This window comes from Kogia breviceps, chromosome 4 (assembly GCF_026419965.1).
Source record: "Kogia breviceps isolate mKogBre1 chromosome 4, mKogBre1 haplotype 1, whole genome shotgun sequence".
In the NCBI taxonomy this organism is placed as follows: Eukaryota; Metazoa; Chordata; class Mammalia; order Artiodactyla; family Physeteridae; genus Kogia; species Kogia breviceps.
In genome coordinates, this window is record NC_081313.1 from 119,247,707 (window position 1) to 119,274,942 (window position 27,236).

At 40.9% G+C, this 27,236-nt stretch overlaps 1 long non-coding RNA gene and 1 other non-coding gene across 2 annotated transcripts in view; one reads left to right on the plus strand and one right to left on the minus strand.

The window, feature by feature from the left end:
- LOC136794054 (uncharacterized) overlaps window positions 1-27,236 on the plus strand; it is a 264,366-nt gene that overhangs the window by 195,030 nt on the left and 42,100 nt on the right. The window lies entirely within an intron of this gene.
- On the minus strand, window positions 4,902-4,974 carry TRNAD-GUC (transfer RNA aspartic acid (anticodon GUC)). The gene has a single exon. It is a non-coding gene; the product is annotated as a tRNA-Asp (tRNA).

Genomic DNA, 27,236 nt, shown 5'->3' on the forward strand with positions numbered 1-27,236 from the left:
TTTTTTTTTATTGCTAAAGCAATACACATTCACGGTAGTAATTTCAAAAGAATCATTTCCAGACGTAACCACAGTTCACAGCATTTTGTATATCCTTCCAGAAATGTTCTCGGCACATACGAGCATACAAATCTATATGTATTTTTAACACAAATGAGAGCAAATTGGACATCTTGTTCTACAACTTGCTATTTTTCACTTAGCATGTTTTGGCTGTTTTTCATTTCAATAAACTCAGATTTACTCATTAAAAAAATGCTATAGAGCGTTCCATTGTGTGAATGTACTAACGTATTTAACAGCTTCCTGTTAATGAATATTTAGGTCGTTTTGCTTTATTACAAACAATGCTACCTATATCCATATTTAAGTTAGAGTAGTAACTTTCACTGAGAGATGTATTTTTTGGATTAAAGGGTCTGGGAAGTTAACATTTTGACAGATGTCAAATTGTCCTTCAGAAAGGTCATACCAGTTTAAAGTCCAGAATTAATGTATGAGAATGCCTGAGTACCTACACCGTCACAAATACCTGTAAAATCAAACTTTTTAACGCTGTCAATCTTAAAATAAGTGTATTTTATTATTATTTAAATTAATATTTCCTTCAGAGTAGGCATCTAGCCTTACTCCCAGATAAATGACCATTGTTTGGTGAACTTCCTGCTCATGTAAATTTGACCATTTTCCTACTATATTATTTATCTGCATCTTAATGAGTTGAGAATCTCATTATATATAAAGGAAAACAATCCTTTTCTGTCCCAAGTATTTATCAGTAGTTCCCCTTTGTATCAATTGCCATTTGGTTTTGTTTGTTATTTTTTTTCCAGCTAATATGTGAAAAATTATTTTAATGGCAAACTTGTCAATTCTCTCTCTCTCTTTTTTTCTTCTGGACATGCTCAGAAACTCTAACATAAACTATGATTTTTTTAAAAAATCACTCATGTTTTCTATTTGTTACATTTAAATCTTTAATCCTGCTAAAATTTGGGAGGGGGAGGAATAAATGATACAATAGAGGGCAAATTTATTTCTCACTCACATGACCAGTTGTTTCATACTATTCATTAACTAATGCATCTTTTCTTAGCTCTTTAAAAGATGAAACTTCTTAACATAAGAACACTTACCATTCCATAATGATGGCTTTCCCAATATGTGAAGCTCTTTCGAGAAGAAAATAATTTGATCCTTGACTAACTTTAAGGACACTGAGATGCATCTTCACGAAAGAAGCACAAATTAATTGCTAGTATTGGCTAAGTCTTTGTGAAACGAGTGAATCCTAAGATGGATTTCCAGAGGCTGTGTTTTCCATTCATTGAGTCCAGGAGCCCTCTGTTGCCACTTTGTGTAGTGGCCTATGGGATCACAGAAATGATTATCAATAGTATTTGCCCTCAGGAAGTTTATAATCTAATAGGGAAATAGTGGGTCTTTCATTTTGTGGAGTGTGCCTGCATTCATATGTTTACAGCTCATTGAGGGGCCTTCAGTTCCTGGGGCCTTGAAAATGCAAGAAAAGGAGATTTACATTTGTTGAATCCATTCTTTCAGGAAATGAGCTATTGAGTAAGTGAAAGTTGGAACAGAACAGAAAATATTGTAAGTTAGCTGGATTTTAGGAATAGTACTCGGTGTATTTTCATTTGCTGTAGAAACAAAGTCCTTTCTGAGGAGAGCCCCCTCAGATTTAGAATTTCAGAGTTGAGGGGTCAAAAGGAGAATAACTATAAATTATTATATCCATTTTACTGAACTCAAGCTCTGTGTCTTACTCATGGTCATTGCTCAGTAGCACAGGTTGTAATCCAGCTCTTTCTACTCAAGAGTTGTGATAAATAATATTGTTAGTGGCCTACCCAGTAGCTACCACCACAACCCTTTATGCCTTCATGTGCTGGGAACACTGGTTTTGTATGGGGTGAGAGTGCTAGCCTAAGACAGTCATGCTGTCCCATTTGCTTTCCAATGTCTCCCTTTTAGAGACCTTTTGCAGCTAGGGGACTGTGTTAGTTCATTCGGGCTGCCATAAAAAACACCACAGACTGGGTGGCTTAAACAACAGAAATTTATTTCTCCCAGCCTGGAGACTAGAAGGCCATGCTCAAGGTGCTGGCAGGATCACTTCCTCCTGAGGCCTCTCCCTGGGCTTCCAGATGGCTGCCTTCTTGCTGTGTCCTTCCTCGTCTTTCCTCTGCGTGCAGCATCCTTGATACACCTCAGTGTGCCAGATCCCCTTGTCTTATAAGAGCACCGGTCATGGGCTTCCCTGGTGGCGCAGTGGTTGAGAGTCCGCCTGCCGATGCAGGGGACGCGGGTTCGTGCCCCGATCCGGGAAGATCCCACATGCCGCGGAGCGGCTGGGCCCGTGAGCCATGGCCGCTGAGCCTGCGCGTCTGGAGCCTGTGCTCCGCGACGGGAGAGGCCATAACAGTGAGAGGCCCGCGTACAGGGGGGGAAAAAAGAAAAAAAAAAAGAGCACCAGTCAGACTGGATCGGGGCCTACCCTAATGGCCTTATTTTAACTTAATCACCTCTTTAAAGGCCATGTCTGGAGTACAGCCCCATTCTGAGATACTGGGGTTAGGGCTTCAACATATGAATTGGGGGCGGGGGCTGGGGTGTGTGTGTGCTGCATTCAGCCCATAAAAGGGACCAAACCTAGTTGGGCCATTGAGACCTAAAGAGAAATCTACTGGGTGCTACTAGGTTGGATTTTCTTCCCAGATCAGTGGACCCTTGTGAAGAGAAAGCATGGGATGGTGATGCCTGGAGCAGTGACAGCTATCTTGACATCATGAATTGAAAAATGTAAGCACAAAAAGCCTCTCTCTACTCTGGGTGTGATTAAGCAGAAGGATGGAAAGACCTGCAACCTTCCCCAAATCGTTGAGTTGCTGAATGAACTCTGAGATCATCAATTTCCAGACTTCTTGTAAGTAAAGAATAAATGTCCCAACAGGGGTAATGCCATTATTATTAGGTTTTCTGTTATTTGCAGCTGAAAAGATTCCTAACTAATATGTAACTTCATTATTTCTTGAGTGAACTTTACTGACTCCCAGGGGGAGCATGGCTCAGCTCTCTCATGATAATTTTGAAACATGGGGATGCTGCTTCTCTCAACAGCCTGCAAGGGCTCATCAGCCAAGAATTCATCTTAAACCCTCTGGAGAGCTTTTACCTTTTCTGTTTATGCCAATTCCCCAGAGAGAGAGTTTTAGGAGTTCACTTTATGCTAAATCTGGCTTTTGTTTATTTATAAAAGTACTCCTATAAAGTTCTCAGGGCTACCAGGGTTCTCATATTCAAGGATTTGGTGAACAAATCTGTATTCTCTCTGTGCATGAACTCGTGTTTTTATGGACCTTAAACATACCCCTTCTTATGCTGATGATTAGAACTAGAGGTTGGGTGTTCAGGGAGGGTTTTGATTTCTATTTTAGATCCTTCTTTATAGCTTTACCGTGTTTAAATAATAACGTTTTCACCATGTTATTATTTAACGCATGAATACAAATTGTGGTAACTTGGAAGGGGGCAGGAAGGAAACAGAGCCCATCTCTTAATCTTCATCTTTGTAATGAGAGCCCTAATATTTTTGTGCCTTTATTATATACTATTTTATCTCTTTGAGTTACCGTTCAAGGAAGTGTTTCCCCATCTTGTGAAGGAAAGAGATGAAATGGGAGGTGCTGTGGCCATGGCAAGTAAGAAACAGTCTTTGGAGTTATTCTGTCTAGGTCTGAATTGTGCCTCTGCCCCCTACCAGTTTTGTGACCTTGGGTTCATTACCTGACCTCTCTAAGCTTCAGTTCTCTCATTTAGGAACAGGGGAGGAAATTAGGGTTCATGTCATAGAGTTGTTGAGAGGGTTCAGTATGTATTCTCAGTCAAGGGCATGGCTCAGTGCCCAGCATGTCATAAACACTTGTGAGGCGTCTGCTATTGCTCTTGCTACAAGGTTTCCATGATGTGCCATCATCATGGATTTTACTTTCTCAGCATTGCATTTTTTGTGTGTGTGTGTGCTAGGCGGGCCTCTCACTGTTGGGGCCTCTCACTGTTGTGGCCTCTCCCGTTGCGGAGCACAGGCTCCGGATGCGCAGGCTCAGCGGCCATGGCTCATGGGCCCAGCCGCTCCGCAGCATGTGGGATCTTCCCGGACCAGGGCACGAACCCGTGTCCCCTGCATCGGCAGGCGGACTCTAAATCACTGCGCCACCAGGGAAGCCCTCAGCATTGCATTTTAAAAACTTTTTATTTTGCTATGATTTTAGGTTTAAAGAAAAGTTGTGAAGAGTTACAGAGGGTTTTCATATACCCCTCACCCAGTTTCCCCCATGTTTAACATCTTATATTGCCATGGTGCATTTGTCAAAACTGAGAAACTAAGAGACACGGGTACATTACTATTAACTCAACTCCAGAATCCAATCCACATTGCATTCAGTTGTCCTGTCTCCCCAGGCTCCTCTGGTCTTCCAGTTGCTCAGTCTTTCCTTGCTTTTCATGACCTTAACAGTCTCGAGGAGTGAGTCCCGGACATTTGAGCAAAAGTAGGAAAACCCATGCTACTTCCTACAGCCTGTACCTTTTCTGTTCCAGAGTCTTCTGAGCCCACAGGCAAGAGTAGAGGGCACTGATCAAAGGAGGTGAACTGCATCCTTCAGTTCTGAGGGTGTATGTACATCTGCTTTTGGAGGAGATCCTTTTGGAAGACTCCACTTGCAACAGGGTTCTGTATATTGATGGGAGGGCAGAGTGGAGTGTCCCAGGGGAAGGCTTTGATATATTTGTGGTCAGCTTGGTAACTGGTAAGCCTTGCTTCTCATTTCTATTTTTTTTTTTTTTTTTTTTTTGGCTACGCCACACAACCTGTGGGATCTTAGTTCCCTAACCAGGGATTGAACCCGGGCCCTCGGCAGTGACAGCACAGAGTCCTAACCACTGGACCACCAGGGAACTCCCATGTCTTGCTTCCCATTTGTTGAGAACTGGGTGACATCAGAAGCTCTCTCTCTATCTACCCTCATCCTGTCCCTTTCCCTTGGCCCCATTGGATAGCCCTACAGCTACCCCTTCAAGCTTTAGGTGTCCAAGGGACAAAATTCACCTATAAAGGAAAGAGAGAGTCTCCAGTTGAGCAGATCCACAGCCGCGCACACTAATACCTTCTGGGGCTTAGTAATTTTCCATTCATGGTCATGTCAGACAATCCCGAGGGTCATCTGAGGCTGATTAAGTCCAGATTTACGTTCTTCTCCAGCAAATGGCCGTGCTTCAGAAAGTTTGTTTATTTAACATAAAGTGCAATTGAAAAAAAGTTTTAGGCCCTAGACTACAGGAGTTCATGTGACTTCATGCCCCCTTTTCTAGGGTAGAATAAACAAAACAGGAGAATGGCAAAGTCTATAGGGTTTTTCCTCCATCCTCATGGATGGCTAGTTTTTTGTTTATAATACTGTGGGGCCAAACTCCTATTTTGGAAGAAAAAAGAAAGGTTGTTTTCTCTTGAATGGAGTTGTTTGTATTCATATTCCCGGAAGCTGATTACTTTTGGAAAACCTAACTCCTTCCTTATCATTTTTTAGTTGACTTTATTCTTTCTACTTCAACTTGGGTTGTTAATCTCATTGCCCATGTGTGTTCGATATCTTGGGAGGGAGGTTGGACTTGGTGGAACTGAATTATTTAAAACCGTTCCTTATGCAGATGTGTGTGTCTGTGTGCCTGTGTGTGGCTCAACTGTCCTCCTTAGGGGTGTGTCATAGCCTGTGGGCTTGATAGGTCCCAGCAAAGCTTTTCAGCTAACCAAACCCAGAACCCAGAGTGAGGGGATATCCCTGGGGTCAGGCAGTCCTTCCCAAAGTGAATTTCAGAGATCCTAAAATTAAAAAAAAAATTTAACAGTTTTATTGAGATATAATTTACATACTGCAAATTCACTTTTTAAAAAATTGAGGTTTAATTGACATATTAGTTTCTGGTATATGGCATAAATACTCGATATTTGTATACATCGAGTAATGGTCACCACAAGATATCTAGTGAACATCTGCTACCCAGAGATCTTTTAAAGTCTTTGAGCCAAGAGATGCCACTTTGAGCCAAGAGATGCCACTTTGAGATGGAGCAGGTATCAAGATAGAGGTCACAGGGCTTCCCTGGTGGCCCAGTGGTTGAGAGTCTGCCTGCCGATGCAGGGGACGCGGGTTCGTGCCCCGGTCCGGGAAGATCCCACATGCCGCGGAGCGGCTGGGCCCGTGAGCCATGGCCGCTGAGCCTGAGCATCCGGAGCCTGTGCTCCGCGACAGGAGAGGCCACAACAGTGCGAGGCCCGCATACCACAAAAAAAAAAAAAAAAAAGGTAGAGGTCACAGGGAAGGCAGGCTTGCGGAGGTCAGAGTCAGAGGAACAGAGAGATAACATGTAAATGACAAATGGTCATAATGGTATTTGAGAGAGACGTAGGTCTTGATATGAAACATCTCAAAGCTCTATACAATTGTCAGTCATTGGGAATAATTTGTAGAAAAAGTTAATGAATATTTGACTAAAGAGTTTTTCTCTTCAGTGTATTAATACATTCAACCTGAAAAAACTCCAAGGGATTATCAGACTCTTGGGTTATCCTGGAGTTACATGGTATTAAATATTGCTAGAAATAAATGGGTCTTGGGGGGAGTTTGGAATTATTTTTTGTTGTAGTTATATTCACTGTAATGAGATTTGGTCTACCTGGAACCAAAATTTCCTGCTAATACAGCTTTGTTAAAATTCCCACATCTATCACAGGCTTTAAGTGGCACGTAGAGTTGTTTTTTTTGGAATGCTATGAAAAATTGTTAGATTCTCATTTCAGAGGTGACGGACACAGATTGAGAGGCTGGGCATGAAGTCATACAGCACATGGTTGACAGGCACGATTCCTGGCCGCAGGCCTTTTCATGGGCTCTGGGAACCCGTGTTCTGAGCTGCTTTCCTGTTCTGCAAGCTGCTGCCCTTCACAAATAGCACTAGGAGTGGGACTGAGGACTCAGGGGTCCTGGAGGATGAGCCAGTTTGCCCTTGGGATAAATAGTCCCTGGGCAGGCGAGGTACCCAGAGGTGAGGCCAGGTCCTCGTGTAAAAGTGGTCAGCCTGGAGGTGGGCCTGATGCTGACCATTGTTACCGCTCACTACACACGTGCCCCACCCCAAGGTGCCAGGCAAGCATGTAAAAGAGGCCCCACCCTTTAACTTCCTTCCCTTTGAGACTGTGTCTTATTTTCACGCTGTTTTCTCCAGTCTTTCATCATGATTCTAATGCCCATCCTGTCAACATGCTATCTTTAGGAGTCGCCGAAAAGGCTCCACTTTTGGAGAACGTGCCAAAGGAGAGAGAGGGTAGCTCTCCATCCTGCCCCTGTCCCCATGGCTCCTTTCCCTCAATGAGCCTGTTTAATGAGTCAAGAATATTCCATTAACCAAATGGGTGCAGCTGCCAACAGCAGTGCTCCAAAGAAAATAAATGAAAACTTGTCTGCTTTGCACTGTTTTGATGGGCAGTCTCTTTTTTCAGTCATGGTGCCTGGGCTGTTTCTTCTCAGGTTGTAGCAGAGTAGAACAAACTCACACTGAAAGGCCTGGCAATGTTTCATGCGGTGATAATTCACAGCTCCAAATTTACAGGACTCTGCACTGTTCTCTCCTCACTACCTGAGGCACTGCCTGGTAAGAAACTAAACATTGAAGGAGGCACATTAAGTCTTTGAAGCCATTGGCGTGCTGATCCAAACTCTGAATGCAGTTACAGCAACAACAAAGCAATAACAACAGTTATGTTATTTTATAATGTAATCTATGAGCAGTTCAACAACAACAAAGCAATAACAACAATTACTGTTATTTTAAAACGTAATCTGTGAGCAAACCTCATTATGAGGTTTCTCTTATATCTCTTCAAATGACAAGTCATTGTCAACTGAGTTTGAAGGAGTGAAGAGAACTCCCATCAAATGACCAATGCCATCTTTCTGCACTTTGGAAAATATGGAGTTCTCTTGGTAGATACTGAAGACTCCAAAGCTGGAATTTTGAAAGAGCTAATACACATCCTCAAGCTCCAAATTCTCCTGCTTGTTATTATCCCCACTTTTCAGATGAACCTGCTTGTCTTTAGTTAACTAGTCAAGAGAATCTACGTAGTAAAGTGGGTAAGAGTCTGACTTTGTCTCAGACAGGTTTGAGTTCAAGCCCCAGCTCTACCACTCATAGCCTGAGTGATCTTGGGTATATTCCCTAAGCTCTCTCAGCTTGTACTTCACCTACTCCAAGTCCATCTATGTTATTGCAAATGGCAAAATTTCATTCTCTTTTATGGCTGAGTAGTATTCCATTGTATGTATACTCCACATCTTCTTTATCTGTCACCTGTTGATGGACGCTTAGGTTGCTTCCATGGCTTGGCAGTTGTAAATAATGCTGCTATGAACATTGGGATGCATGCATCTTTTCAAATTAGTGTGGTTTTTTTTTTTTTTTTTGGATATATACCCAGGAGTGGAATTGCTGGGTCATATGATAGTTCTATTTTTAGTTTTTTGAGAATCCTCCATACTGTTTTCCACAGGGGCTGCACCAATTTACATTCCCACCAACAGTGTACAAGGGTTCCCTTTTCCCCACATCCTCGCTAGTATTTGTTATGTGTGTTCTCTTTGTTGATAGCCATTCTCACCAGTGCAAGGTGATATTTCATTGTGGTTTTAATTTGCATTTTAAGCATAGTTATTTATTTATTTATTGGCCACGTGGTGTGGCATGTGGAATCTTAGTTCCCCGACCAGGGATCAAACCTGTGCCCCCTGCAGTGGTTACAGAGTCTTAACCGCCAGGAAAGTCCCCAAGCACAGTTATTTTAAAGTACTTATCAGCTAGCTCTGAAATTGGAATCATCTGTGAATCTGATTCTCTTGTCTGCCTATGATTTTTATCCTTCATTTTATTATTGTGGTGTATCACATTTATTGATTTGCATATGTTGAACCATCTTTGCGTCCCGGGAATAAATCCCACTCTATCTTGGTGTATGATCCTTTTAAGGTACTGTTGAATTCAGTTTGCTGATATTTTGTTGAGAATTTTTGCATTTATGTCCATCAGGGTTGTTGGCCTGTAATTTTCTTTTCTTGTCATGTCCTGGTATGGCTTTGGTATTTAGATAATACTGGCCTTGTAAAATGAATTTGAAAGTATTCCCTCCACTTCATTTTTTGGCAAGAGTTTGAGAAAGATTGGTATTAATTAATCTTTAAATGTTTTGTAGAATTCACCAGTGAAGCCATCTGGTTCTGGACTTTTCTTTGTTGGGAGTTTTTATTTTATTACTGATTCAGTCTCCTTACTGATAATTGTTCTGTTCATATTTTCTGTTTCTTCTTGATTCAGTCTTGGTAGGTTGTGTATTTCTAGGAACTTACCCATTTCTTCTAGGTTATCTAATTTGTTGGTATATAATTGTTTATAGTAGTTTTTTATGATCATTAGTATTTCTGTGTTATCAGTTATAATGTCTCCTTTTATTTCTGATTTTATTTATTTGAAACTTCTCTCTTTCTCTCTTTTTTTTTTTCTTAGTCTAGGTAAAGTTTTTTCAATATTGTTTATCTTTTCAAAAAAAAACAGCTCTTGGAGCTTCCCTGGTGGCGCAGTGGTTGAGAATCCGCCTGCCGATGAAGGGGACACGGGTTCGTGCCCCGGTGTGGGAAGATCCCACATGCCGCAGAGCGGCTGGGCCCGTGAGCCATGGCCGCTGAGCCTGCGCGGCCGGAGCCTGTGCTCCGCAACGGGAGAGGCCAGAACAGTGAGAGGCCCGCGTACCACAAAAAAAACACAAACAAACAAACAAAAAACCAGCTCTTAGTTTCATTGATCTTTTCTATTGTCTTTCTAGTCTCTATTTCGTTTATTTCTGTTCTGATCTTTGTTATTTCCTTCCTTTACTACTTTGGGCTTCATTCATTCTTTTTCTACTGCCATGAGGGGTAAAGTTAGATTGTTTATTTGGGATCTTTTTTGTTTCTTAGTGTAGGTGTTTTTGCTGTAAACTTCCCTCTTAGAACTGCTTTTGTTGCAGCTCTTAAGTTTTGGTATGTCATGTTACCACTTTCATTTGTCTCAAGTTGTTTTTTAATTTCACTTTTCATTTCTTCTTTGACTCATTGGTTGTTCAGAAACATGTTGTTTAGTCATGTTTCTTTGGATTTTCCAGTTTTCCTCTTGTAATTGATTTGTAGTTATATACTATTGTGGTCAGAAAATATGTTTGATATGATTTCAGTCTTCTTAAATTTGTCCAGGGCTTCCCTGGTGGCTCAGTGGTTGAGGGTCCGCCTGCTGATGCAGGGGACCACGGGTTTGTGCCCCTGTTCGGGAAGATCCCACATGCCACGGGATGGATGGGCCTGTGAGCCATGGCTGCTGAGCCTGCGTGTCCGGAGCCTGTGCTCCGCAACGGGAGAGGCCACAACAGTGAGAGGCCCACGTACCACCAAAAAAAAAAAAAAAAAAATTGTCCAGACTTGTGGCCTAACAAATGATCTGTCCTGGAGAAGGATGTGTATTCTGCTGCTGTTGGATGGAATGTTCTTTATATTTCTACTAGGTCCCTCTGATCTAACATGTAAGTTAAGTCCAATATTTCCTTATTGATACTCTGTCGTGATTTATTCATTGTTGAGAGCAGGGTATTGAAGTCCTCTATTATTATTGTATTGCTGTCTATTTTTCCCTTCAGATCTGTTGATATTTGCTTAATATATTTAGGTGCTCTGGTATTGGATACATATTCACAATTATTATATCCCCTTGATGAATTGACCCCTCCTTTATCAATATAATGACCTTCTTTGTCTCCTGTTACATTTTTTTGGCTTAAAGTCTATTTTTCCTAGTGTAGGTATGGTTATCCCTACGTTCTTTTGGTTTCCATTTGCATTAAATATCTCTTTCCATCCCTTCACTTTCAGTCTATGTGTGTCCTTAAAGATAAAGTGAGTCTCTTGTAGGTAGCATATAGTTGGGGTTGTTGTTGTTTTATCCAGTCAGATGCTCTATGTCTTTTTATTGGAGAATTTAATCAATTTACATTTAAAGTAATTATTGGTAGGCATGGATTTACTATTACCATTTCGTTCATTATTTTCTGGCTGTTTTGTATTTCCTTTGTTTCTTTCCTTCTCTTTTGCTTTTTTCCTTTGTGATCTCATAACATTCTATGTTGGTATGCTTTTATTCCTTTCTTTTTATCTTTTGTGTATTTACTATAGTTTTAAAAATTTTGTAATCACCCTGAGGCTTACATTAAAACATCCTATAACAGTCTATTTTAAGCTGATAACAATTTAACTTCCATCACATACAAAAGCTCTACATTTTTACACTCCCTACCACATTTTGTTTCTGATATCACAATTTATATCTTTTTATATTGTGCATCCATTAACAAATTAGTTTAGTTATAGTTATTTTAAGTAGTTTAGTCTTTTAACCTTTATACTAGAGTTATGTTATTTATATAGCACCATTACAATTTAGAGTATTCTGAATTTATATATTTACCTTTACCAGTTTGTTTTATACTTTCATATGTTTTCATGTTACTAATTACTTTTCTAAGTCCTTTTCTTTCAGTGTGAAGAATTCTCTGTAACATTTCTTGTCCAGCCAGTCTCGTGGTGATGAACGCCTTCAGTTTTTGTTTGTCTAGGGAACTCTCTCTCCTTCAATTCTGAAGGACAGCTTTGCCGGGTAGAGTATTTTTTTTTTTTTCTGGATGCACTGGGTCTTCGTTGCTCTGTGTGGGCTTTCTCTAGTTGCAGTGAGCGGGGTCTACTCTTTGTTGTGGTGCATAGGCTTCTCATTGCTGTGGCTTCTCTTGTTGTGGAGCATGGGCTTTAGGTGCGCAGGCTTCAGTAGTTGTGGCACGCGGGCTCAGTAGTTGTGGCGTGCAGGCTCAGTAGTTGTGGTGCATGGGTTTAGTTGCTCCGCAGCATGTGGCATCTTCCCAGGCCAGGGATCGATCCCATGTCCCCTGCATTGGCAGGCAGATTCTTAACCACTGTGCCACCAGGGAAGTCCCGGGTAGAGTATTCTTGATTGGCAAGTTTTTTTCTTTCATCAGTTTGAATACATTGTCCACTCCCTTCTGGCCTGAAATGTTTCTCTGCAAAATATGCTGAACAAGGGTTCCTTTGTACATAACAAGTAGCCTTTTTCAAGCTGCTTTTAAGATTCTCTGTCTTTAACATTTGACAGTTTGATTATAACATGTCCTATTGTGAATCTCTTTGGATTCTTTTTAGGTATGTTGGCTACCTGAATCTGGATGTCTGTTTCTTTCTCCAGGTTAGGGAAGTTTTCAGTCATTATTTCTTTGGATAATCTTTCTGCTGCTCTCTCTCTCTTCTCTTTTTGAGACATCTGTATTATTTATATGCATTCACTTAATAGTACGTCATAAGTCTTTTGAGCTATCTTCATTCTTTTTTTTGTTGTTGTTTGCGTTACGCAGGCCTCTCACTGTTGTGGCCTCTCCCATTGCGGAGCACAGGCTCCGGACGCACAGGTTCAGCGGCCATGGCTCATGGGCCCAGCCGCTCCGCGGCATGTGGGATCCTCCTGGACCGGGGCACGAACCCATGTCCCCTGCATCGGCAGGCGGACTCTCAACCACTGCGCCACCAGGGAAGCCCTATCTTCACTCTTTTTATTCTTTTTTCTTTTTGTTCTTTTGATAGGGTAGTGGAAATCACCAAATCTTCAAGTTTACTAATCTTTTCTTTTGCTTTAGCTAGTCTGTTGAACCCCTCTATTGAATTTTTCAATTTAGATGTTGTATTCTTTATCTCTGATTTCTCTTTGGCACTTTTTTATATTTTTAATTTTTTTTGTTGAAATTCTCATTTTATTCATTGCTCTCCTGACCTTAGGGACCATTTTATGACCAGTATGTGGAACTATCAGATAAATCACTTATCTCCATTTCATTAAGATTGTTTCTAGAGATTTATCTTGTTCTTTTGTTTGGAACATATTCCCTTATTTCTTTATTTTCCTTGACTCTGTGTTGGTTTCTATACATTAGATAAAACAACCGTCTCTCTCAGCCTTGACAGACTGGACTTGTGTAGGAGATGAGCCTAGTCAATTAGCCCACCTTGAGCTCCTAGTTGCCTCTCAAACCTTTGTGATTGTCCAAGCCATACGACTACATATATATATATTTTTTCAGATTCTTTTCAATCATAAGTTATTACAAGATACAAATACTATGCTATATAGTAGGTCTTGTTGTTTATCTCTTTTATATATAATAATGTGTATTTGTTAATCCCAGATTCCTAATTTATCCCTTACTCCTCCTTTCCCCTTTGGTAACCATAAGTTTGTTTTCTATGTGAGTCTGTTTCTGTTTTATAAATAAGTTCATTTGTATCTTTTTTTTAGATTCCACATATAAGCAATCTTTCTCTGGCTGACTGACTTCACTTAGGATGATAGTCTCTGGATCCATCCATGTTGCTGCAAATGGCATTATTTCATTCTTTTTATAGCTGAGTAATATTCCATTTTATATATATATATAATATATATATAATATATATATAATATATATATATTATATATATATATTATATATATATACCACATCTTCTATATCCATTCCTCTGTTGATGGAGACTTAGGTTGCTTCCATGTCTTGGCTATTGTAAATAGTGCTGCTATGAGAATGGGGGTGCACGTATCTTTTTGAATTAGAGTTTTCATCTTTTTTGGATGTATGCCTAGGAGTGGGATTGCTGGATCATATGGTAGCTCTATTTTTAGTTTTTTTTAAGGAACCTCCAAACTGTTCTCCATAGTCAAGCCACCATCTTTGTTCTTAGTGGTTCCCAGTAGATGAGGACGTGCTAAGATCTGTCAGTGTATGAAAGACATGGGAAATGCCACGTGCCTGTTCAGGTTCCCAGAGGACTACTCATTGCTTCCCCTTTCAGCCCCCTATGCAGGCTAATTGGAAGCCAGACATTCAGGCAGCAGCTGGGAAAATCAGGACATTATATGTATAGTCTAGCACCTATCAGGAAGAAACTGGGATCCAGGTGTGTTTTTTCCCTCTGTGCTGAACCAGAGAGAATATTTGGGCACACAAGCACTCCCACAGACTAGAACCACCTCTTTGTTTCATGTGGTCCTGGGGGACTCGTGAATACTGAGCCCCATAAGTTCCCAGAGCTAGATAATTTGGGAGCCTGTCCATTGGGTAGCAACCATAATAGTTGGGGTGCTAGAAGTATGGACAAGTTCCTTCCAGGGAGAAGCTGGTGACTTGGTTTTAGTAGTGGAGTGAGCCGTGGGGCGACAGCAGAGAATGTGCCCACCAGCTCTTTTGGGCTTCCAAGAGGATCCCTGTCAGTTCCCACATGCAGGCTGGTTAGAAGCCAGAACCTCAGAAAGCAGCTGGAAAAGTTTGCAGTCAGATCACTTCCAGGGAGAAACTGAGGGATGGACATTTTTGTCTGATCTCTCTGAGCAGAGTTGGGAGTTGGGGGGTTGGTAATAGACATGTAGAGTCCTCATGCACCCATTTAACAACTGCTTATTTATTTGCTATAGTTTTGTGGGATTTATGAAGGCAAACCCCATTGGCTCTCAGAGCTAGGTGATTTGGGGACCTGTACCTTGGGTGGCAGCCTTAAGAGTTGGGGCACTAGATTTGTGATCCAGATTCTTTGTTCCCCCGGGCAAAGCTTGGAGTTAAGGGTTCCCTCTGAACTGTAAAGTGCTATATGCCAGGGGCTGAGTTTATGGGGAGAGTGTTTCTCAGCCTTTCCTTCCCATCTTGATGTGGTTTTTTTCTCAGTCACCAGTGTGTAGGAGTTACTCAACTAGTTTTTGGATTTCTCTGAAAGAAAATTGATTCACCTGTTCCTGTATATGCAGTGCATCCATGGGAGGGGGAGTCAGGAGCCTCTTATGTCACCGTTGTTTAATGGGTACAGAGTTTTAGTCTGTGCCCAGCAATGTGAATGTACTTAATGCCCCTTAATTGCACCTTCAAAAAATGGTTAAAAAGACAAATTTCATATATATTTTACCATGACAAAATTTTTAAAAATCCACAATGAACAAAATATCAAAATTGCCGTTTCACATTACTAATAGTGTCTTTGGATGAACAAAGTAATTAATTTGTATTAATAACAGAAGTGTTAATTTGTAGATCAGTATAAAACTGTTGATCAGTTTTTCCCCTCTGTGGTAGAATGCTGTGTCCTATATAAGAAATCTTTGCCTTCCCCCAAATCATGAAGATTTTCCACTTAGTTTTCTACTAAAAGCTAAATTGTCTTATTTTTCACATTTAGATCTTCAGTATATCTAAAATTTACTGATATGTGGTTTGAAGTAGGGGGTCAAGGTTTTTTTTTTTTCTATATGAATATCCATTCAACTCAGACCATTTTATTGAAAAGACTCTCTTTTCTCATAATAGTATACACTCAGGTGTGGGTCTGTTTTATTAGTCAGTTTGTCCATTTTTGCATGAATTAGCATAGCCAATGAATGCCTTAATTAATGTAGCTTGATATTTGGTAGTTTTAAGTCCCTCAATTGTGTCCTCAGTTCAAGATTGCCTATTTTATTCTAGCTCTTTGTTTTTCCATATGAATTTTCTTTTTAAAGCATACTTAGAATTTTATTTTGTCATCTACTTTCTCCTTCCTGAGTTTCTCCTACTAAATTCTCCATTTTCCTTATTACCTTTCAGTGCCACCCACTGTGGACTAATAAAGAAGTAAAACATCAGGTTTAGTCCATCCTAAACACTTGTTGTTGTTGTTTTTTTTACCATCTTTATTGGAGTATAATTGCTTTACAATGGTGTGTTAGTTTCTGCTTTACAACAAAGTGAATCAGTTATACATATACATATGTTCCCATATCTCTTCCCTCTTGCGTCTCCCTCCCTATCCCACCCCTCTAGGTGGTCACAAATTTCCATATGAATTTTAGAATCAGCTGGTCAATTTCCAGGAAAAAGATGAAACAACTATGCTGAGATTTTGTTTGTACTTGCATAGCATCCATAGTTAAGTGTGGGGAAATTTGAAATAATTGAATATTGAACTTTCCTGTCTATGAACATATTGTATCTCTTCCTTTTTTAGGTGTTATTTTTCTCAGTAGTGCTTTGTAGTTTTCAGTGCAGAGGTCTTACAAATCTTTAATTTATTTCCAGGTGTTTCATGCTTTTTGATCCTGTTGTAAATGGCATCATTTTAATTTTCCTGTTTGTTTGTTGCTTGCATATAGAGAAAAAGTTTTTAATACCAACCTTAAACCAGTGACCTTGTTAAATTTGCTTATTAAACCTAGTAGATTCTTCTATATCATTCACATATATATAATCATGTCATCTCCAAATAGTGACAGTTTTATTTTTTCCTTTCCAATCCTAAGCCTTTTTATTTATACCTGTTACCTCTACTTCTTCTTCTTCTTTTATTATTATTATTATTATTCTGAGAAGGGCCTCCGATAAAATGTCAAAGTCAGGTGTTTTGGTCTTACTCTGTCTCTCAAGAAAGCTTTCAATATTTTACTAATATTTCAGTTAGCCTTTGCTGGGACAAGCCACTCCAAAACACAGTGGCTTAATATAATAATGATATATTCTTCCTCACCATTCTATGAACTGGTTGGGTAGTTCTGCTGGATTCAGGCAGGTTCACTCATGTGGCTGCGTGGCTGTTTGCATCTAGGCTGCAAGATCCAAGATGGCCTAACACACGTCTTGCAGTTGATGAGGGTTGCTGGCTTGGGCATCTCCTTTGTCCTCCAGGAGGCTTTTCATCCTCCAGTAGCTAAGACTGGCTTCCTTAAAGGTGTCCTAACGGCAGTGTTCCACGAGGCAGCTTGTCTTTTTAACAAACCATGGTTGACAATTGCAATTAGACAGCTAGAAAGAGGGAGAAAGCAAAACTAAAGACCTGGAACTTCTATAGATAATTAGCTTATAAATAATCTAGTGTAAGAATCCTTAAAAAAAATTTAAATGTCTGGGTGCTTTGGAAATAATCCTAGGTGTGAAGAAGTGGATGGAAATGTAGGAAATATGAAAAAACACTTCACTTTTGTACAGTGGAATTATCATCTGGAATTAGGGAAGAATAGGAACTTCCCAGCCACTAACCTTTTGAAAATATTTCTCCTAGTGAAGACTAAAAATACATCCCTGTCCCAGGCAAGCCTCTGACACAGTGATCAGTGGGCCATCCTGGCACCATTTCCATTATTTCAGAAAGTTGGATATAAAATAAAAAAATTTTAAGAAGACCCTTTTAACAAATGCAGTATAAAATCAAGTAGTTTTAAAGGTAGCTTTTGGATTGGTATAAACTCCAGTGATTTCCAGGGAGCCATGTGTCAGTCTCATCTCTGCCTGGGTGTTATGCTACTCTAATATCAGGTTTCTAAGCAAAGTATTTTATTCAAAACTTTTTAAGGGGAAAAAAAGGGTATTTAGTAAGTTGCCAGTGCTTAGTGAAGAATCAAGGGAGAGTATATTACAGATTTCTAATAAACCATTTTGATTATACCTGGAAAATCCCATCTTTAAAAATGAAAGTCTTTCTTCTTTTTTTTTTTTGCCTCTCCCGTTGTGGAGGCTCTGGACGCACAGGCTCAGCGGCCATGGCTCACGGGCCCAGCCGCTCTGCAGCATGTGGGATCTTCCCGGACCAGGGCACGAACCCGTGTCCCCTGCATTGGCAGGCGGACTCTCAACCACTGCACCACCAGGGAAGCCCTAAAAATGAAAGTCTTGCTTAACCTTGAGACTTTCTTGTGTACTTATACGGTTGATGTACTGAAAGTTGTGTGTCTGGGTTTTAAGAATAGTTTTGAAATCACAGCTAATTCTGTATGTAGAGTAAAATGTTAAATATTCTTTCCTTCAGAAATCAAAGAAAGTCTCTTAGCAAAGTTCACCTCTGTACTGTAATGAAGAAAACCTCAAATCTTTTGATACAAACAGAAGGTCTACTTTAAAGATGTCATCTCTTCTATATGAAATTTCACTTCTTGGAATTATTCAGGTAAACCAAAGGGGAAATTGAAAGTTTAATGTTAGGGATATAGACCAATAGATAGACATATTTTAAGTTACTTTTATCATGAAATGTGAACAAAAAGAAAGACATTAGAATTGTGGGATTGATTCTCTCTTCTCTTTGGTTTTTTAGTCTAAAAAAATCTATAGTGGGACTTTCGTGGCGGTCCACTGGTTAAGACTTCGCCTTCCAATGCCGGGGGTGTGAACTGGATCCCTGGTTGGGTAGCTAAGATCCCATGTGCCTCTCAGCCAAAAACCAAAAGATAAAACAGAAGCAGTGTTATAACAAATTCAATAAAGACTTAAAAATAAAATCTATAGAATTCTTATATACAGTTATTATTGTTATAATGTGTTAAGTTTTCAATTGATGCCATAACAAATTACCACAAACTTAGAGGCTTAAAATAGTACAAATTTATTATCTCACAGTTTTGTAGGTCAGAAATCTGAATGAGCTTGGTCCTTTGTTCTTGGTCTCACAGACCGAAATCAAGGTGTGGGCAGGGCTGAGTTCCTTTTAGGAGGTTTGCGGGGAAGAATCCACTTCCAAGCTCATACAGGTTGTTGGCAGAATTCAGTCGCTTGTGGTTTCAGGACTGAGGTTCCCATTTCTTGATGGCTGTCATCTGGCGCTGCCCTTAGCTCCTAACACCTCTCATGAGAAAGCCTTGCCAAAAAAAAAAAAAAAGACTTTTAGGACTTGAAGGAAGGGTCTTAACCCCTTGCAAGCCTTGCAGCCTGAGCTCTCAGGGACTGTCAAGGGACATCAAGCCCATAGCTTTTTAGATGTAATGTCTCTTCTAGTTAGTTATTGAGTATTCAAGGGTTTTTAGAGTTGGGGTTGCTTATTTTATGCTGTTTCCACGGTCACCACCTTTCCCGAGACTACCGTGGTACCACTTCTAGGGAATCCTTGGTGCTGAAAGTCAGCGGTCCCCAACCTTTTTGGCACCAGGGACTGGTTTCGTGGAAGACAGTTTTTCCACGGACAAGGGGTGGGGGATGGTTCAGGTGGTAAAGCGAGAGATGGGGAATGGTAGAAGAAGCTTCGCTTGCATGCCTGCTGCTCACCTCCTGCTGTGCGGCCCAGTTCCTAACGGCAGAGGACTGATAGGGCGGTTGGGGACCCCTGCTGTAAGTGATTATAGTTCTTTTGGCCAACCTTTACCAAATGTTGTGGTCTTTTAAAAATTAGAGCCTCTATTAGACAAGCTTGCTTTCTCAAATTTTTTAAAAGTGAAATTTATTGAACTGTACTTTACATAAAATAAAAAGCACCCATCTTAAGCGTACATCTTGATAAAGGTTTGAAAGAGTTATACATCCATGTAACAGTTACCAGAGTCATGATATACAGCATTTCCTTCAACCCAAAAGATTTCCTTGCGCCCATTTCAGTAAATCCTCACCCTTCATCCTCCCTCCCTACCACACCCCAGGCAACCACTGATCTGTTTTTTGTCACCATACAATTGATTCATCTTCTCTAGAGTTTTTTATACACACACACACACACACACACACACACACACACACACACACACGATATATACATACACACTTTGTCTGGCTTCTTTTGCTTTGTGTAGTATTTTTGATATTCATCCATGTTGCCGTGCATATCAGCAGTTTCTTCCTCTTTACTGTTGAGTAGTTTTCTGTTGTATAGATACACCCCAGTTATCCTTTTCTGTATCACTAGATTAAATCTGCTAATATTTTGTTAAGCACTTTTGTATTTATGTTCATGAGGGATATTGGTCTGTCGTTCTCTTTTCTTATAATCTCTTTGTCTGGTTTTGGTATCAGAGTAATGCTGGCCTCATAACTTGATTTGGGAAGTATTGGGGACATTTACTGCTATTTCCACGTGGCTTTTCCTGGCCATCTGTTGGGCATTACTTCTCCAAGAGGCCCAGAGATGTCCTTCAAAGAGCTCTTTTTACAGGCCCAGGGAAGACACGGAAGCCCCTGGCACTGCACTCAGGTTTTGTGGCTGAGCAGCAATCCCCATTCCTGTTCAGGGTGTGGTACATCAGCAGGGTATAGAAGTTCAAGTACTATATACAGCAACTCCCAAACCCTGAACTTCCAAAGAAGTTCAGCCACCCTCTTGAGTACGGCTGCTTCTGCTGCTTTGGTGTGAAGCAGAGGCCACACTCCTTCCCTCTGGGATGATCTAGTGTAGTCCCCTAAATCAAAAATGCAGTTTTCTTCTAAGAGTAGAGGTGAGGGAGAGGGAAGAGGCGAAGAAGGGATGGTGAGAGGGGTAGGGTGCTCAGGCCTTGCTTGAGAGTGGAATGGGAAAAGGGGAGGCACTTCATTGTTCCCTTGTAAGTACCCAGAAACAAAAGTTCAAGAAAAAAGTTAGCATTCCCCCTAAACACTCTCTAAAAGGCAAACCAAGGAATCTAACACATCATATAATGTCCGTCCTCAACCATTTATCTTTTACAAATGTGGAGACTGTCTCTCATCTCTATCCATCAGACATAGCCAAATGTTTGAAAACTATTATCTTATAAGGTTTTGGGGACCTGAAGCAAATATGATCGCTGCTGACCTAGGCTGATTCCTCAGCTATCCTGAGTTGGCATGCAGATCAGGCTGTTAGAGTTCTGGCTAGCAAAATCAGGATAAGGAACACATTATGATGACTCCCAGCTCAGGACTGAGTTTACTGCATCATGCTCTATAAAATCTCATGTTCTTCAAGTGCCTTTTTGTTGATATTTTGGGCTAAATGTCACAGCAAGAATAATCATCCTCAATACATTTGTTATAATTCTTATTGTGTGAGTGTGTGTATACACGTATATATACAAGTGCATTTATTATAGTTATGACTAAGGCATTAATATATTGAAGATGTAATACGTAACATTTGAGAGTCTGTTTCCCTGTGCTGTTTGGGAGACTCACTGTAGACTCCTAAGTGGGCTGGAACAAGTTGCCTGAACCACGGCCATTCACAGAGACTCAAGGATGTCAGTCCCCATTCCCAGGTAACTGCATTGTAAACCAGACTTGTTGCTTGGATGGGAAACCAGGATTGAGTGGAAGGTTTATAAGAAAAAAGGGTTGTTTTGTTGGAGTGGTTGGAGTTTGACCTTGACTATAGAAAGATATTTGGGTGAACCAGTTCCCATGAGCCAAGGAACCAAGATGGTTTGGGGAGGCCACGTAGCAGAGGCAAGGAGGAGCGAACCTCAAGAGGGAGGGAATCAAGACCTGTTTTAAAGAGTAGTATCGTAAGAGAATGAAAGGGACATAAGATGGAGAGGCAAGTCCCCAGATTCAGGTTCTGTCTCTACCACACTGTAGTTTTGTGGCCTTGGGCCCTTCATTTATTCCCTTTGGGCCTTAGTTTCTGCATTCATAAAAAGAAAGTTAAAGAGTTTGGTGATTAAATATGTCTAGATTTCAAATTCTAAAACTGTCTGTGAGGACATAAGGGTTCCTTATTTATGTTTTCTTGTTTGTTTTATAATGCTGTTGGTAAAGTCATCAGCTGATCTGAGACATTATAAATGGAAACAAAGAAAGTTTATTTTGTCTCTGCTTCAACTAGAGGCAATGGTCAGGCACAGTAGAAGAACCTCAAGGAGGGGACAAGAATCAGAGACTGCTTAACATTCATTCCTTCTAGAAGATTTTTCTCTTGTTCTTTCAACGATTTTATGTTACTTAAGCATGTGGTGACTTTGCTAAAGGAAGCTATAAACGTCCTGATATCCCAAGATGTAAACAAACCCCACAGAAATGTTGTAATTTTCCTTACTTATGAACAATAAGGTAGGTCCCCTAAATGATTATACTGAGCATAAATATGGGAAGCTCTTGGAGTTGGCAGTGGATTGTTTGACCAGCCTCTCCAGCTTTCTGGGAACTGCTCCCCATGTATCCCCCCCATACCTTCCCACACCCATCCACGCATCCACCTAGCCTGCCCAGGGTGGACAGGTGTGTCTGTGTAACGTGGCCACCTTCTGGCTGCCTTCTCTTTGCTGGAACTCTGTTGATTTTGAGACTAAGAAAGCATCATGGGAATCACTTTGGAGTAATTTTTGCTTTGGAACTCTGAATTTTCATTGGCTAATAAGGAGGAGGAATAGATTTGGGACTGAGCAGGGCAGAGCTAAAGACTTTCAAGGATTTTGCTGATCACCCAGCTGGCAATGTCCGGTGGGTCGTTGAACATACAGACCCACAGCTCCCCAAAGAAGGGCAGACACAGGGTGGGGGGCGTTGGGGAAGAGGCTCTCTTTGAAGATGTAGGAACAGCTGTAGTCACCCAAGGGAGAGTGGAATAGGCCAAAAACAGACCCTTATGCAAAAAAAAAAAAAAAAGAGGAAAAAAAGGCAACCAAAAGAGATGGTGAAAGATGGTTAGGGCTGTGGGCTAGGCCTGTGTCACTGTCCTTTGCTCTCGGAGGAGAGAGCCGGTGACTCATTCACATGTCCTCTGTCTGTTCTACAAATCACCAGTTTTAGACATTTTGTGCCTAGGATGTCAACATTTCCAGAATATATTAGTGTTCCAGCTTGTCTAGCAATCTGTCCACATGCACCATTAATTCCTAAGTAGGAGAGATAAAATATCTGGCCTTGCTGTGTCTGCCACATTTCCCATCCCTTCCATTCTGTTCAGATTGACAAAAGGTAACCATTAGACCTTTTGGAGGGGATCCAAGAGGCTGGACAGCAGTGTCACAGCCCTGGTGACTTGCTCTAGCCAAAGAATATAGGTAAGTGTTAGAATTCATCTTCTGGCCTCTTGATTTCTTCTTCTTCTTTTTTTTTGGTGGTGGTGGTGGGAATGGGCTCTGTAACTTTCCTGTTATAGGGGACCAAGAAAGGAAGGGCTTCTGGATCTTGTGGGCAAGCGAGAATGCCCAAGATTCAGATAAGACCTAGAGTTTTAGAGTCTTCCCTTTGGCCTCTCCCTAAGTCTCAACAAATTCTCACCAGTAATGAGATGGAGTTGGATGCTTTTGCTCCAGTAGAGCCTAGTAGCTTCCTCCCGTGTCCATGATACCAGACAGAGAAATATTTGTTTGGTTGAGTGAATGTTTTTATATTTCATTTGATCTGTTTCAGAAAATAAATGGACATAGTTTCAGTTTGAACTGCCTTCCTAGGCTTTATTTATGTATTTAAAACCTAAGTTTAGGGCTTCCCTGGTGGCGCAGTGGTTAAGAATCCTCCTGCCAACGCAGGGGACACGGGTTCGAGCCCTGGTCCGGGATGATCCCACATGCCGTGGAGCAGCTAAGCCCGTGAGCCACAACTACTGAGCCTGTGTGCCACAACTACTGAGCCCACGTGCCACAGCTACTGAAGCCCGTGTGCCTAGAGCCTATGCTCTGCAACAAGAGAAGCCACTGCAGTGAGAAGTACACACATCATAATAAAGAGTAGCTGCTGATCGCCACAACTAGAGAAAGCCTGTGCACAGACAAAATAAATAAATTAAACAGACAAACAAACAAACAAAAAAACCCCCTTAGTTTAGTTTTGCCATTGAGAGGAAAAAAAAAAAAAAGAAATACTTGGGCTCAGTTCAAAATTCACAAAACATACAGCTTTTTGGTACAGAGTATGGTTCAAATCCCTGGCTATTTCTTCTCAGCTGTCTCCTTCAGAGAGAAGTGGGGTAACATCTTCCCCTTTACTAGAAAGGCCTATGAAAAATTGGTTATTATTTATTATTCCTCCTCTATTTCTCTCTGGATAAAGATGAATATTCCTAAATTTAGTGAAGTCTGAGTAGATCTTCTCCTTGTCACGTCCTTCCTGTTTTACTTGTGATCTGGCACAACTCTTGTGGTCATATGGGGGGTTCTTTTTCAGGCAAAGTGTTGCTGTTCCTTTTTCTGCTTGAATGTTCAGGACGGAACCTCTGTAGTAATTCCCGAGGTTCTTGCCCTCGACAGAAGAGCAGTGACGAGGTTAATGAGGTGTCGGAAGATGGCAAAACCAGCTCCAGAGTTATGCTTTCCAACTTTTAAATTAGGAACCTGATGAATGGCTTGCTTGTAAAGTATTCTTTCACTGGGTGACAGCCCCGCCCAGCGGGGAGAGGTGAGGGAGAACATGATGAGATCAAGCAGGCCAGTCCCTCTCTGTCTGCTTTCTCCCATCTGCCCAGCTCCCACCCAGAGCCTGTAGCTGTCTGTAGCCTCCATAAATAATGCCCCAGGGGCTACCAGAGGCTTCCGAAGACCAGGGCTTCCAGTGTAGCATGAAGTGCCACAGAAACATGAGCTAGCTGGGAGCTTTCTCTTCCCGTTTTTCTCTTGCAGACCATTGGTTTGGATCCAAAGTTTCCCACAGCTTTTTGGTGTGTTTGTTAGATGGAGCATTAGATGTGGGCCCTTGTGGGACTGGCTCCTTACAGGCACTCACAGTCCTGAATCCAGAAGGTTTGGGCTGGGGGGACTGTCCTTGTTAAACAATCTAGGACGCTCCACTACGGGAACACAAATTTGCCAAGTTTGGACCTCAGAGGAAGCACTCTGAGTGTTCCCCTCATTGTGTCGTGGTAGACGTGTGCTCTCATACTCTCCAGGACCCTGTGGATGGTAGCACTTGGACACAGCCACATTTCTTTTACCAAGTGAATCAGGTTTTGTCCGGGAAAGGTATCAAGGCTAGGAAGACAAACAGTGTGATTGTATGTGGATGGATGAGGTGCAGGGAAAAGAACTCCTTCTAGGAATAGCAATATGGACCCTTTATTATAATTTTACAAAGCATGTTTTCCAGACTGTGATCTTTGGGTATTTTAAGAGGTAGAGAAATCCATGGGAAATACAGGGAGGTGCAAGAGAGGAGGCGGTGATCAGAGGTTACAAAGAGCAGTGATAGCAATGAGTGCTATTTCTCCTTTTATCCCACTGTTTTTTTAAACTTCACTTTAAAAAACTTTTTATGAGTAGTTCTGAATTTTAACATATGCTTAGATTCATATGATTACCACCACAGTCAGGTACAGAACTGCTTCATCACCCCCCCAAAAAAAACACTGTGCTATCTCTTTATGAGCACACACTTCCCTTCATCTCCAGCCCTTAGCAACCACTGGTCTGTCCTCCATCCCTCGAGTTTTTCTTTTTGAGAATGTAATTAAATGGAATCTTATAGTGTGTCACCTTTGGAAACTGGCTACTTTCACTCAGCATAATGCCCTTGGGATTAATCCCAGTCGTTGAGTGTATTGATAGTTTGTTCAATTTTATTACGATTTATGGACGTACCACAGTTTGTTGATCCAGGCACCTGCTGAAGGACATTTGGGTTATTTTCAGTGACTTGCGTCTCTCATTTTTAAAAATTGCTGTAAAAAGATATACACATAACACAAAACTTGCCACTTTAACCATTTTTAAGTGCATAGTTTCATGGTATTAATTTCATTCACAGTGTCGTGCAACCATCACTACCATTTGTTTGCAGAACGTTTTCATCACTCCACACAGAAACTCTGTAACCATTAAGCAGTAACTCTCCATTCCCTCCAGCTTCTACTAACCTCTCGCCTACTTTCTGTCTCTGTAAATTTGCTTATTCTAGATATAACAAATAAGTAGAATCGTACAATATTTGTCCTTTTGTGTCTGGCTTATTTCATTTAGTACAATGTTTTCAAGATTCATCTCTGTTGTGGCATGTATCAGCACTTCGTTCCTTTTTATGGCTGAATAGTATTTCCTTGTATGTACCACATTTTGTTTATCTGTTCATTTGTTGATGGACACTTGGGTGGCTTCCACCTTTGGGCAATTGTGAATAGGGCAGTTGTGAACATGGGTGTACAAGTATCTGTTTGAGTCCTTGCTTTTAATTCTTTGGCCATTCCCATATTTTAGTTTAAATTGGCAACTGGCGCCATGGGGGGTATATGTGAGAATTCTGTTTTCTAAGAATCTGGTGTTTGATCTAAGTCTAGTCACTGTTCTTTGTACTTAGTGTTCTTAAAGGCTTTGAGGAATTCCACCAATTTTTTGTTCATTAGCTGCCTCAGGATTCTCGGAGGAGGAGGAAGACAGTCACAATTTGGATACAGGGAAAGTGGAATCTAGGTGAAGGGCTGGAGCCCACCAGTGGAGCCAGCCTCTGTGTGCAACTTTCTCAGGTCATGGTATATCTTTGCTACATTTCACCAACGTTTGCCATGCCAGTAGGAGAGCACTTAAAGATAGAGGCAGAAAGTGCCAAGTGAGAAATAAGTTTCTCACTCAGAAGAATCTGCTTTTATTTGTAAGATATGTCTGGACCTACCTAGACTCAGATAACTCAGCTAATTCCTTATCCGTTTAGAATAATTGGCAGTAGGGCCAACCAAAAGTATAAGCATGGGGAATAGATTTTGATTACCTTCAAGGATGTACCTTTGGGACCAAAAGCTTGATAGACTTTCCTTAATTAAGAGATAGCTATAATTTAAGTCACTGCATTTGTATACGATAGGAGCTAAAGTCATTTTTAAAAAATGGTTGTATTTTTAAGTAGTGAAAAGTTTCTCCTCCAATGTTGCTAGTTTGCTTATTAAATTTCCCTTGATAGACATTGTAGAGATGGTTCAGCCCAGCCTTTCTTATCATAAATTGCCATCCCATAAAGACTAAAATGATAAGATTTTGTTCTGTATGGTTGGGCTTGCCCTCTTGGTAGACTGAGTTGGTTGTTGTTTGTATGTTTTTTTGTTTGTTTGTTTTTTGTTTTTAACGTATAATCATTCTTTGCCCCTAAAGGATGACAAACCATCCCTTTTCTGGCCTCTTGCTACAGCCTGTCACCAGGTCTAGGATTCTCATCCCTGGAGGGACTCCTTTGGCTTAAATCTCTTCATTTCCAGGAAGCTGTTAAATCTGAGAGTGGTGATGGTGGTAGTGTGTGTGTGTGTCTTTCTGTTTCTGGGAGGATCTTTAAAAAGGACTGTAAACCTATTTTGGGTCACCTGGATGATTACCCTGTGACTCAGTCTGGCCATATTCTTTCAGTTCCCAGGTTTTCATGGGAGTTTAAGCTCACAGTGGGACCAAAGGAAGGCCATCCT